Here is a 6,483-nt window from a genome sequence, read left to right on the forward strand (position 1 = left end):
TCTTTTCGCTAACCGTTGCCAGTACTGCGGGTGTCCCGCATCAGAGAAAGTATCCCTCTCCTCTACTCGTGGGGACTCCGGTATGTTAAATGTGACACGGCCCGGGATCTGACTGACCGGGAGGGGGAGCGTACGTTCCTCTTTCACAGCATGTAACTCATGCTGGGATTCAGTGTCTTCATCCGGTTCAAGCTGACTCCTTCTCTTTTCCATTTCGCGTTGAAAGGCCGGGCTATTAAGAAAGTCATCTATGGACGGGAAGCGCCCAGTCTTGGCTGGGACAATAGGGAAAAGGGGCACAAAATCTTTTGGGACATAATGGGCACCTTCTGGTGTAAGAACTGCATATAGTGGTAATGGTGGCTCTATGGTAGTTTCCTGTGGAGTAGTAAGATGGCCGCCGGGGGTGGTGACATCCTGTGATGTAATGATGTCAGTTCCGGGTGTACTGGGCGTGTCCGTGGGTGCGGAAGGGGTTGGGCTTGGGGATGGGCTTGGGAAGGCTGATTTGGTTGAGCCGGACGTGACCTCATCAGGGGGTGAGGGGCGGCCTCTCCCACAGGAAACACATTGTTCAATTGTAAGGGGGTTTTGCTGGCCACAATAAGGACACACCCAACATGAGGGACTGCCGCCATTATAAGGCAGCGGCTGGTCCTGTGGTGTATAATACATATAACATAATATAATACCTTTCTTATTCCTAACTTGCTCTTCTGCAAATCCTTCTTTGCTGACAGCTATGGCTGTTCGCTGCCATGCTAAAGCACTTTCCATCAACTTACTATCTTCCAACTTCCCTTTGTTCTCCCGAATACCTTTCGCCCAGTCTCCGGATTGCAGCCGCCCTCCCCTATGCATTCCGCACACTTCCATCAATTTCTTCATTTTACGCACATACTGTTTCCCTTCCCTTCGCTTCACCAAATCATACGAATAGGATTGTCCGGGTACGGGTGATCCTGATGATTTAAATATGGACCGTAAACCATCCATTCTAACCTTCGATATCCTTCACGTAATTTATATAACAATTTTCGGTCTACAACTCTCTAGGTCTCGCTGGAATATTACAAACTCTCAGTCTGCAATTTATTAAATCTCGCTGGAATATAACAATCTCTCAGTCTGCAATTTATTAAATCTCGCTGGAATATTACAATTTCTATCTAGTAACAATTTTCGGACTGCAACTCTCTTGGTCTGGCCGATATATTACCCACAACTTTTCACACATCTTATCGTGCCCCTGTATAAAATAGGTTATATTTTCTATCTAGTCCCTAGTTACCCAGAGAATGGTTAGTCGGGCGTGACTAATTTCTTACGGGTACGTGACCACACAGCGGGGATGTCGCTCCTGTCGCCTGAGAGCTAATCCAGGCAACCGACCAGGGTTCTATAGACCACCACAAGACCGTCCACTAACACAGATAAGACGAAGATTTATAAAATCAACTGACTTACCGTGTTATTGTGGAGGTGATCAGGCTCCTTCGGTGGGCAGTCCTGGGTTGTCTGTTTCACCCTGTGATTGTCGGCTGTCCGGATTTCGAGATCCCCTTGAGTGCAGCCCAACACTGGGTGGCAAATTGTCAGGGTAGCTTCCTTCTTCCTGTTATTTCACACCGAATAACCACCTCCGTAAATTGGAATCTGAGTGCATGCGTGGAGAAAATATACCAGGAGACAAGTTGGTACAGATCCTCCCTCAGTGAAATAGGATGTAAGAACTGAACTTTTTATTAAACAAAGAAACACAAAAGTTTTCCTCCCTATAGATGTGGGACGTGCTTAAGCCCCATTGGCTCTATTCAGCTGTAAGTTCTTCTGTACACTCCTCTTGCATTCCAGGGGCGGTGTCTTCCATAGGCGTGTCCCTCATGCAGGCTCCTTTGTGTTCCATAGATCCAATCTCTTTGTGAAATATACTGATATATATATATGTAAGGATAATATTTTTGCAAACAATATACATGGTAATGATTCCTGACACAAGGACCCTGTACGATGTCACACGGAATGGCTAGGGGTTCATCCTAATGGAATCCATGAGGAAAAACATTTGCAAAATCAGCTGATATAGTATAGGCGCCATATTCAAGATCTTTGAAATATAGATCTCAAATATGGCCATGTGCGTTAAGGCCTTGGGTTTACTCTTAGGTGAGTAGGCCCTAGTGGATAGACTACCTGGATCCTGGAGTGACTAGATATGTGTGGTAGTAGACCTTGGTGGGGTCTGTAGACTGACCGGTAGAAGTGCCTAAAAGGTGTAGAATGTAAGACAGTGGATGTTTGTGTCCTGTGACAATTGCTCTAAAAGGGTGGTGGTGAGGCTACTAAGTGTAGGTCTGTACGAAAAGGGACAGGAGGTGCAGAGAGGCGCTCAGAGAGCACAGACAGGAAGAGATAGGTGCTTGACAAAAAGTGTGGAAAGCTAGGAGAAAGAAGAGAGCTGTGTGGAGTAAGACTATCAGCATATTGCGGAACTATAAATGCGTATTAAACCGGTGAAAGTACCAGCTAACAACTAATAACCGACCTAAAATATAAATAAATATGCAGAAACAGTGTTTGAAGGGACACTGGGGTCGGCCAAAGCTTTTATGAACCAATTTAAAATCGTTAATAAACTTTATTTACTGTTTTGACTTTTTGACTGTTTTGACTTATTAACCAATTTATAATCGTTATAAACTCCTGCACTATAATAGTTTATTATAAATAATGTCAGATTAATTTACAGGTACACTTAAGCTACTTTACCACTTGAGGTGTTGTAACCATAAAGCTTGCCGTGCCTCTTAAAGAGAAAGTAACTGTCTACGTATGTGCACCTATAATATCAGTTGTGTATTCAGTAAATATATTGTTTAACGTTGATTTTGTCTATGATTGTATTTGTTTTAAAGGGGGCACACTTGAGTAAGCCCCACATTACACACTGCTTCTTCATTCTGAGGATTGTGGGGGTATTGGATATTAGATCCTTATTATTTAATCATTGAGATACATTTATCTGGGTATCTTTTGGGTAAGCTTTCAAAATCAATGGCTGCAATAAGATTGCTTTAACTTTGAGGTGTGATTGTAATTGGGATTAAAAGGGTAGGTAGTGGATGAAAGGTAGAAAACTGGTGCTGGTGTACTGTACTTTATGTATAGACCATTTGTCTAGATCAATTGTAGCTATAAAGACAAATTTGGCAATAGTGGGGAAAGTATCTCAAAATTGAGACCAAATGAAAACAAATAGATAACTCCAAGGGCCTGTTCAAATCACAATTCGTTTCCGCTGAGGGGTTCCATCGGAGGTTTCCGCTGAGAGGTTCCGTGGGAAGGTAAGTCAATGGTGAGGGAAATGGAAGCTGTGGTTTCCATTTGACTTTCCGCTGAGGGGTTAACCCGACGGAAACCTCCGACGGAACCCCTCAGTGGAAACGAATGGTGATGTGAACAGGCCCTTGAAGTTATCTTTTTGTTTTTATTTGGTCTCCAAACATCTGCCCATTGATTGCAATGGGAAAAACTTGCTTTCTGTTCCAATGGGACGTTTTTTTTACGCGGACGTTTTGAAGAGAGCAGGACACTTCTTGGGACGTTTTTGGAGCCATTTTTCATTGACTCTATTGAAAACAGCTCCAAAAACGTCCGTGGAGAAAAACGCAGCGAAAATCGTGAGTGGCTTAAAAAAACGTCTTAAAATCAGGAGCTGTTTTCCCTTGAAAACAGCTCCGTATTTTCAGAAGTTTTTAGTCTAGCGTGTGAACATACCCTAAGAGTATGATCACACGAGGCAGATACACTGTGGATCTTCTATCCGGAGATGCGGGCTGAAAATCTGGAACGTATTTCAATAGCAGCAAGGTGGAGTAAATTTAACAAATCTCATCCAGATGCTGCAGAAAACAATCTATGCTTAATTTGACCTGCGGTGCAGATTTTAACTACGCAGCATGTAAATTTAAGCTACAGAATTGACGCAGATTTGTTGAGAATTTTCCCCAAGTCCAAATCTTGTTGTGTATTTGCTGCCATGTCAAAGAGGCTTATTACTCTTTTCACAAGCAGGCCTCAGGGAAGCAGTTCAAGGACTACCTAACTTCATTTGTTAGAGACTGGTTCGGAATGCACTAGATCAGAGAAGGTGCACGAATAGGGTCCCAACCCAATCGTATTTACAAGAAAGTATTCGGCACACTGAGTCGTGAGTTTCAATGTCTTAGAATTTATTATATTAGATGCCAAGGGTTTGGTGCGTGCAACGTTTCGGTCAAAGGACCTTCGTCAGGCACTACAAGTGTACAAAACATTACACGTAAGTATATTTGCATCATATACATATATAAACCATAAAATTAACATAATACATGACATAAGTAGGAAGATGATAGGAGAAAATAAAATTGATAAGAAAAAATAAAATTAAAAATGAAATGTGCTATAAAGTAACACACAAAAAGTTCATCAATAATAATGTTACAACAAGAACTGGATCGGTAAACGGATGCCATCCCAATTCCAGGCACAACAGCAGGATACAGTCAGATATATGGTATATAGTGGAATGTATCCCAGCGGTCTAGATGATACACAGTACAATTTAGTAAATGACGATACCCAACGATCTTACTATTCCATATTAACCCAATCCCTGATCTAGGAAGAATGTATGTTGTTAGATGGTTTTGGGAACCTTAGTCCAAGAGAAATATCTATACTTCAGCATTTAAGGAAATAAGGTACAGCAAGGTAGGCATCCTATATTTGTTATTCTGTAGTTATAATTACTTATATAATGTATCTACGTTATATGGTCAGGTGGGCAAATACCACAAGGTGACATAATTAGCATATAAGGTCTGTGGAGGTCAGGCGACCCATGTACTTGTTTACTGCAAGCTGCTAATGTGTTACCAGCTTACCATGTCTCCCCTTCAAGCTGACAACTCATGGAATCCAAGTTAGGCATATTGCTTACTAACGTCTCACAAGTGCAGGGAAGGACTATAGTGAGTGCAGTGCTGATAGAGGCTTACCTCGTTCCCCAAGGTTCCTGGTATATCCAGATGTACGGCGCTTTCTTCAGAATCTCGGGTTTCCGCTTTTTTGGCGCTAGTTTGAAAGTGCCACTCGTGGTTTAAATATCCCTGATAGGGCGGGCGGTGGGCGTTCCTCAGCGCGCGTCTAGCTATCGACGTCACGCTGAGGGCGTTCTACTAGTCAGGGGACGCTCATGGTATCCCGTGTGAAGTCCCTGCCTTGCCGGCACCTGATTGGCCGGCGCCGTCTCCTGTCACGCCTACAATCTCGGGCGTGTGACTGCTATGGGGAATCCCTTTTGTAGGTTCCTGGTTGGTCTCACGACGAGATTCAACTTATGCCGTGCCGGGGGCGTGTCCTGCTGAAGGGAAACATCAGCAGCGCTGATGCAGTAAGTTTTTTAAGCCTATGTTGCTAGGAGGATAAAATAGAAATAAAAATAGTGGTAGCCTGGATTACAATAGATCTAGGCACAAATGGTGTCATCCACTATATGACAGGTTCGGGTAGATATTATGAAATGTTGTCTGGGTGCCTAGTAGTATCACATTTTTTTGGGGCATCAAATGACATGCAACTATTAGGCTGGGTTCACACGTGGCGGAATTTCACTTGAATTCCGCTGCGGACACTCCGCAGCGTTAATCCGCAGCGGAGCCGTTTCTCCATTGACTTCCACTTAAATTTAGAAGTGTTCGTTTAGACGATGCGTAAAATTCCGCTGCGGAGCATAGGCTGCGGAGCGGAATTTGGTGTCCGCAGCATGCTCTGTCTGTTGCGGAGCAGTGGCGGACTGGTTGCGGACTCATGGCGGAATTTCTCCATTGACTTCAATGGAGATTCTAAATTCCGCAATGAAGTCTGCAGCTGTCATGCACATGTTATGTGTACTGCGGATGCGTCTTGCTTTTTTAACATGACATTTCTTCATTCTGGCTGGACCTATGTATTTCTAGGTCTACAGCCAGACTGAGGAAGTCAATGGGGCTCCCGGAATTACAGGAGCGTTGCTAGGAGACGTCAGTAAATAGTCACTGTCCAGGGTGCTGAAAGAGTTAAGCGATCGGCAGTAACTGTTTCTGCACCCTGGATAGTGACTACCGATCCCAATATTCAGCAACCTGTAAAAAAATAGAAGTTCATACTTACCGAGAACTCCCTGCTTCTGTCTCCAGTCCAGCTTCCCAGGATGACGTTTCAGTCTAAGTGACAGCTGCAGCCAATCACAGGCTGCAGCGGTCACATGGACTGCCACGTCATCCAGGGAGGTAGGGCTGGATGCCGAAAGAGGGACGCGTCACCAAGACAACGGCCGGTAAGTATGAAATTCGTTTACTTTCACTAGGGAAAGTGCTGTCCCTTCTCTCTATCCTGCACTGATAGAGAGAAGGGAAGCACTTTTCCCGAAGTCCGCAGCAGCTAGTCCGCATCAATTTA

Source organism: Rhinoderma darwinii, chromosome 5 (assembly GCF_050947455.1).
Source record: "Rhinoderma darwinii isolate aRhiDar2 chromosome 5, aRhiDar2.hap1, whole genome shotgun sequence".
In the NCBI taxonomy this organism is placed as follows: Eukaryota; Metazoa; Chordata; class Amphibia; order Anura; family Rhinodermatidae; genus Rhinoderma; species Rhinoderma darwinii.